We start from the raw sequence: 7,914 nt of genomic DNA on the forward strand, positions 1-7,914 counted from the left end.
GAAGAATTTGCTGCCTGCATACACCAAGCCAGCAGAAGTGGTGAGGGGAACATTACTATGCCTTAGGTAAGAGTGCTCCCTTCTGGCTACAGGTCTGAGAGAAGAAAATCTGAAAAGAAGTGATCTTTGTTTGCCTAGACGTAAATTGAGAAAGTCATGCACCATATTGTCCTACGCACTTAATTTAAAAAAAAAAAAAGTTAGGACACATACACCTGGGTGCAAACAGAGTATTTCAACTCTATCAGCACCCCTCACCCCACTGCCAAGACACTTAAGGTGGGAAAACACTTTTTAAGGAGGGAAAAAGAATATCAGAACAGATGTATAAGCACTTTCAGCTGAACATTTCCACTAATACATTTCCAAAAGCACTAGTTGCACCATGCTTTCTGCAAACATTTCATTAATAATCTATCATTCATATAAACTTCACAATTTATGGAATGCTAAGTACTATCGATATAAATCAATTGTTTTGATTTTTGTAGAAAAATGGTCACTCTTCAAGGGGGGATTGGGCCAACTTAAAGGAACACACAGAACTATTAATGGTAGGTTGTTTTTTTTTTTTTCAACAGGCATGAAACACAAGAATTCAGACTACTTTGCAGCCAGGCATATTGCTAAAAACCCAACCGTCACACCCAATGAAGCTAAGGAATGCTTATTTTAGTAAAAAAAATTTCCATGTCTTGATACGATAATCTAAGATTTTTATCCAACCAGTAAATTCATTACAGTTCTGCTTAAAAAGCACTTAGACAGTTAAGTAAACTGCAATGCACACAACCTAGGGGTAGTTTACAAATACAGTTGAAACAGTAACTAAGCGTGGTGCAATCTATATGATTCTTACCTCACTTTCCATGTGAAAGCATACAGAAACTAATTCAACGTAATATTTTTAAAATGTGTTTAGGTAACATTAGCTACGGTTCATGTAAAGAACATTTGAGAAGACAGTCCTTACAAAATACAACCTGCAGTCATTGTTTTTTGAGTGACTGCTTTTATACTTTCCTCACCCAGCGCTCACTCAAAACCACTCTACAGACTTTATTTCCCAAAGTATCTTCCATCATCTCAGGCAACTAGTTCATGTAATTACTCTTATACAGCCACAACTGTTACTACCATTGACAAATAATGGTCGGTAGGTCTCAGTATAAAGATGGAGGGGTTTGTTCTACAAGTACAGCAAATGACTGCATGAAATATATGTAAGATGATAACTACAGATATGATTCTCACTCTGAATCATCCTCTATTCCTCTTTTAGGTACACAAGTATTTTATAAAATGTCAAAAATTGTTGGTTTTTTTTTTTTAAATACTATGGTTGATCTTTTAAAATATGTTAGATAGCAAAACCTAATGATGTACCAAAATACATACTAACATTTTCCTTCTCGGTCACATCTTTAGAACCTCAAAAGAGATCAATGTAACGTTATTAACCCAGGGAAATGGGTAGAAGCAGATATGAAATCGAGCTGTGTGTTATGCGACAGATATTACAGTGCTTCAAGCATACGGGTCTCCTTTTCAAAGGCAAACACCGACCTCTATGGGCAGCATGTAATGATGCAAAATAGAGTACTAAAGGCCAAACGTGCATTCAAAATTTCAAAAAGCTTTGCACGCCTCTCTGTAAGACAAAGTCATTACACTGAAGTAGGATATGGATAAGGATAAGGATCCTTTCTCTGGATGCAGTGATGAACTTTAGAAGCAGTTACATCCCTCACCAAAATGGCTTTCATCAGTTCTTTGTGGTCCTTCAGTGGAACAGATTTTGCCTGTAAACAGACTTAATTCAAAATACAAAGCACTACTAATACCAAGGGAATGACTCACAAAAGCACCCCCCCAGTGCCTGAACCACTCCTCACACAACCTCACACAGTGCAGGTGGTCCTGGGCCCCCAGGACGAAGAGGCATCTCGACTGCATGCCAACATTTGAGATCTTCCTTGCAAAGGTTGTGATGGTGGTCCAGCCCTGGCCCTGGGGGTCACGTGGAGGATGTAATGATGGGCAACCAGGATGAAGGAGCAGATGTCACGGTGCCGGAGGATGGCTGGTTGGGAATATGGCTCCTCCTCATCCCTCTTCAAACACAGGGCACTGCCAGCGAGTGCAGAACCATCTCTCTCTGTGACGGAGTCTCAGGCCACACCAGGAGGAAAACCAAGACACAAGCTATGACACAAAATGCAAAAATATGACACAGCAGTGCATGGCAGCAGGAAGATGGGACACATCTCACCTGTGAGAACAGAGAGGCCTGGGCTATCCCCCAACACCTTCAGTACTATTGCCCTGTTGCAGGAGGCTGTTTTGAACTCATCAGTGAAAAAATAATTAAATAGGCCAAAATTTTAAGGTTTGCTGTGCCTCAGAGCTGCAACAGGGCAAGACACTGCAGCTCCGTGATGAATGGGACACGAGAAACACATTGCTCCTCTTCCTGCTCTTTTTTTTAATCTTCCTTAAGTTAATGACAAGGATGCAAACAAACGGAGTTTTCCTAATTGGTTTAGGATCAGTTTCCATGTCAAGATTCAATCCACCTTTTTGCAACAAAGGGCTTTTTAAGCCAATGATGAACAGCTATAATTTTGTAAATATTCTTGCAAGTACAAATTCTTCATCATTAGATATAAAACTATCACAAAATAACAGTAGTAATCAATTTCTTAAATAGATATTTTTTTGAAATCATGGCATGTACACAACAGCTTGCGAGCAGGGAAAATGTAATTTTAAATTAAAGACATTGAGGGCATGTTTCAACCTAAAACTGTAGAAGTGATATCTCATCAAAAGTAAGGAGGAAAAAGAAAAAAGAGAAAGAAAAAGAGAAAACCTAAAAATTTAAGAAAACTTACTGGTTGCGGAAGACACTGAATTGTTTCAAAATCGCATTTTTAGGCCTCAAAAAGCTTTTTGGCCATGCTAATTTAAAAGGCTACCTCCACAAGGCATTTGGGAATTTTTTTACCTTTTTTATATTCCTGTGACTTGCAGTAGGGAAAAGCTGGAGGGTGATGGAGTTAAAACCGAGTGATGGAGTTAAGTCATATCCAGGCCTTGCACTAAAATAATGCTATCACAGAGAAGAAAATTAATACCCACAGTCTGAAGTTGTAAAAATGGATGAAACAGATAAAAGTAGAAGATTAAAAATTTAGAAACAATTATATTAAATATCACACTCAAATACAAAGCAGTCTCAAATCTAATGCAACCCTCTATCATCAAAGAACTGGAAGTTGGTAAGTTTATGTTTAGAAATCTCCTGCTTGCCCTCTTTCCTATACATATGTTCTCCTCCTGTTGGGCCTTGGAAAAGCCCCATCAACTACTTCATTGAATTCTGCCCACATGCTGCTGTCTGAAAACAGTGTTGTTATATGTTTTCATAGGGCATGAAATTTCTTGCTTTTGCCCTTTGGAACAGAGCTAAGTGAGCTTCCCAATTTGATGGGAACTGCCATTAAAAATTAACAACTATCTCATGAAAGACATTTAAATATTGCATAAGGAAGTGAAAGAAATGAAGCACCTGAAATCTCTGACAGCTGGTGTACGTCAGGTAGGAAACAGCTCAGGGCAGGCTTAGCAAATAGAGACATAATCAAGCAGGAAACAAAAACAGACAAACAAACAAAGAACAAATGTATATAAACTTCTACATAAATGCTGGAAGTTGGGGAAAAATGTCACTGAACTGGAATGTCTAATTTTAAAAGGAAACGTTGTCATTTCAGCTTCTCAAAATTGTGAAATTTTAAATTGGGGCACAATGCTTGGAGAGCTGTGCCCCTTACTCCTGGTGCTGCTGTTACCAGGATAATATCCCATCAAACCTAGGTTAGAAGTCCCACCGTGACAGCAGTTCCTCCTGGGCAATGTTCCTGTGTTCTCCGCTTGGCAGCTACACCAAACACACAGCCACCGTGTCAGCTGTCTGCAACTTGAATTTTGAGACATAGAAAAACCTACAGTAATGTGTAGCTTTGTCTTCCATTGCAATAATCTCAGTGAAGGATTTTGGCAGGTCCCCAACTCACTAACAATGTTATTTCTAAGGATGAACCAGCCTTTAATAAGAAATTGAGTTTATTGATACAGGGGAAAACAAATTTCTGTTGTTCTTCTCTACAATCTTAGTTCTAAGGAAACACTAACCCCATTTTTCAATAATTTGCAACTAATCCTTAAACAACTGTTACATTGTTAACAACTTAAATAATTAATCACAGAATAGCTGAGATCGGAGGCACCTCTGGAGATCACCCAAGTCCAGGGTCAGCTAGAGCAGGGTGCCCAGGACTGGCCAGTTGGGTTTTGAGTATCTCTAAGGATGGAGGCTCCATAATCTCTCCTGTGCCAGCATTCAACCACCTTCACAGTAAAAAAGCATTTTCTTATGTTCATAGGAATTTCTCGTGTTTCAATTTGTGTCCATTGCCTCTTGTCCTGTCACTGGGCACCACTGAGTAGAGTCTGGTTCTCTCTTCTTTGTACCCACCTATCAGATATTCATAAACATTCATAAGATCCCCGTTGAGCCTTCTCCTCTCCAGGCTGAGCACTTCCAGCTCTTTTGGCCTCTCTTCCTACAACAGATGCTCCAATCCTTTAATCATCTTCGCTGCCCTTCACTGGACTTGCTCCGGTAAGCCCACATCTCCCCTGTACTGGGGAACCCACAACTGGACACAGCACTCCAGATAATGCCTCTCCAGTGCTGAGATAAGTGACAGTGGCCTCGCAAATGACATTGGCCAGCTCCCTCAGTACTCGTGGGTGCACCCGGTCAGGTCCCATGGACTTGTTTACATCCAATTTGTTTAAATGTTCCTGATTTTAACCCGATCGTCCCCCACTGCAAGAAGGGGGAGTCTTCCTTGTGACAGACTTTCTGGGCTCAGGGGGCTGGGGCTCCTGAAGGCTGGTCTTCATGAGGACTTAGACTTGTGGCGAGCTTTCAGTTTTATCAAGGGTCACTGCTGGGTAGATAAAAGCAAGACCAGCAGTTGACTGAAAGCTGGTCATTGCTTTATCACTAATATTAGTCACAAATTACACAAAACCTCAGTTAACATAAGCTACCAGACGGCCACTCCAGCAGCCCCTTCAGAGCCAGATTTCCAAAAGCTCTTGGCATCCTGCAAGTCTTGCTCACTATATGCACGGAGCAGTAACCCTCACATTGCACCTATGTAGCATGTTCTCCCTCTATATATGCTTTTTTTACTGAGTCGAATTTGCTGATTTTGGTGGAACAATAAACTATCTCCATTACTGCTGCAGAAACACTTTGAATGAGCTGAAAGCTAATGATGGACTGAAACTGTGTGGACCATAAAAGGAATTCAGTTCACACTAACCTTTTGGATTAGCTTTATCCCAGCAGACATTATGAAACCTATAGTGGGTTAAAACCACCAGCTAATTCAGGGTCCGAGTAAGAGAGGAAGAACTCCAAAAGTAACATGCCACAAGAGAGAGCAAACAGCTCCAAGTACAGCAGTTCCCACCATCCTGTGGGGCATCGGTGGCAGCATTTCCCAGTTCTCCTTGACTGCACAACCAAAATGAGACACAAGCTCAAGGAGAGGAGGACTCTCAGTTAAGATACTGCACTGCACTCGGGTCATTTCCACGCTGCCTCACCAGGAGATACATGGGCATGGACACCGAAGCCAGGGTCCCCATCCCTTCCTCACCTCTGTTGGTGTTCGTTACTTGTCGGTATTTCCAGAGAGCCACCCTCCTTAAGCTTGTCTGAGCAGCAGTGTGGGTGAGAGATGGGACCTTCTTGGTTGCAAAGCATCCAGCTACATGTAAGAGCCACAGCTGCAGATGTTTAAATACAAGTCTTCCATTTAAAGCTGCTCTGAATTTCACTGTTTCTTAACACCACATAAGACACAATTTATCATTTTCCATAGAATAAAATTCTCTCTCCCCTTTTTTTCATTTGCACTCTGTAAGTACTTAATTTTTTAAATTAATGAGTAGCTAGGTATGACTGGGTGATTTATTTAAATATTAGCATAATTTCCATGAACAGTTTTATCCTTTTTATAAACAGGAGTCCTATCACAATTCAGAAATATTTAAAAGGCCATCAGGGTTGTAAGGGTAGCTTTCCTGCGTACAGTAACAGGTTCTTATACTGTGCTTATAATCCATCTGTGTATCTTCCTCCTTTTTAATACACCTTGCTCTGCAATACCAAGGTGCCATCTGTATCTCTTCTTTAGGCTCAGTTGTTTTTCTCCCTTCCCAATTATATCTACACACTAAATCTTTTAAACCTCTATCCAATCTGCAACTTCATTGGCTCAAACTAATGAACAGAATTTTCTAATTCCCTTATGATAATCCTATTACCTGTCCAAAGCTATTTCTGCAAGGGTCATCATTACACAGAAATGTAAATCTGAGACCAGGTCTATCTGTGGTCAGTTGTAATCCAGCTCCTCTCTTGGAAACCACCAAGGACATTTGTCAGCGCTCGGAAAAAGCCGAGCTGAGCGACTGAGCCTCTCAGGTAGAGTGATTTGTATGTCGGTTGCCTTTCGAGTTTTATTTTAGTAGGGGAATAAAATAGGGTGTTTCAAAGATGGCCACAGCTGCTAAAATTTATTAGCAGTGTATTAAATGTTCTAATAGCTAAACTTAACTGATATGGTCTCTCAGTAGAACCTCACCTTTGGCATCAGGCTGAAATGTAGCTGTTGAGATAAAAACTAATGCCAGATTTCCAGTTAAGAATTTGGCAGGCTGTTTTGATTAAGCTGAGAATAACAAGCTATGAGAGTTGTCATTATTCATGCTTTAAATAAATACAGGTTTTGCTCTAGCATGAACAGTAAGGGGTGCTGTTTGGGGAAGTCATTTTGGGGAAGAGGAAATATATTAGAAATCTGACCCCTGAGCTGCTGATGGTGTGTGCCCAGGCTATTAGAAGCGACACCTATGTCTAATTTAACAGAGCTTTTATATTCCTTGCGTGGAATCCTATCTCTATTTGATTTTGCCATTGATTTAATTCAAAACAGGATTTCTGCTCTTTTGTAAACTATCTTTGAATACTAACCTGTATATAAGAATCTGCAAGAGAATATAAACACACTATTTCTTCTGTCTGTACTGGGAGGGAGTTCTGTGCTCTGGTGAAGGGTGAGTGAAGGGCTCAAATGTCTGCGATAATCCCCAGAAAATTTTCATGTCTGGGACCGTCGTTTTCAGACCCTTCAAGAAACTCTAAATCCTAACTTTAGAATAAATCCTTCTTACCCGGGTATCTAATTTCAGGCTCAGAATTTTCTTGCAAAGGAATGTTTTGGTAAGTATAAACATTGGTGTGAAAGAATAATAAACCAAATGTACTGGATAAGAAATTTCGCTATGTAGCTGGTGTGACAGCATTAATTTTAGGCAGGTTGCAAGTATGTAACTAAAGGTATAAATGATCTGTTACATGAAAAGATGAAGAAAATGTCCCTGTCTAGCTGGTGAGCCTATCTACTTTGAGGGCAATCTACTATTGACAGCAGTGGAAAAAATCGTCAGGTCCACAGTTCAGTGGAGATGCAGAGACTGCTTTACTTACCTATCAGTATTTTGCTGTTCTCAGTGGCACATCTTTGTCATTTGTACTCAGATTTGGAAGTGGGCATATGAACAGCCATTTAATATATATATACACATGTATGTCAATCCTTAGAAAATAACCATAATGTAAACAAATGAAGAAAACTTAGTATATGTAACAGTCCACTAAACCCCCATTTTTTGATATTGAGAGATTGCTTTCTACAGCCGAGACCCCCAGAAGATAAGCGTGTTGTGAATTGTACAGGTCTAAGTGGTCAAGAAACCTCGGGGCAA

General features: G+C 40.2%; 1 long non-coding RNA gene across 1 annotated transcript; it reads right to left on the reverse strand.

The window, feature by feature from the left end:
* Positions 1-279: 279 nt before the first annotated feature.
* On the reverse strand, positions 280-7,353 carry LOC143161037 (uncharacterized). Its single transcript, XR_012995468.1, has 2 exons — positions 3,008-7,353; positions 280-2,205 (listed from the first exon to the last, which is right to left on the reverse strand). It is a non-coding gene; the product is annotated as an uncharacterized LOC143161037 (long non-coding RNA).
* Between the last annotated feature and the right edge of the window lie 561 nt (positions 7,354-7,914).

This window comes from Aptenodytes patagonicus, chromosome 5, assembly GCF_965638725.1.
Source record: "Aptenodytes patagonicus chromosome 5, bAptPat1.pri.cur, whole genome shotgun sequence".
Classification (NCBI taxonomy): Eukaryota; Metazoa; Chordata; class Aves; order Sphenisciformes; family Spheniscidae; genus Aptenodytes; species Aptenodytes patagonicus.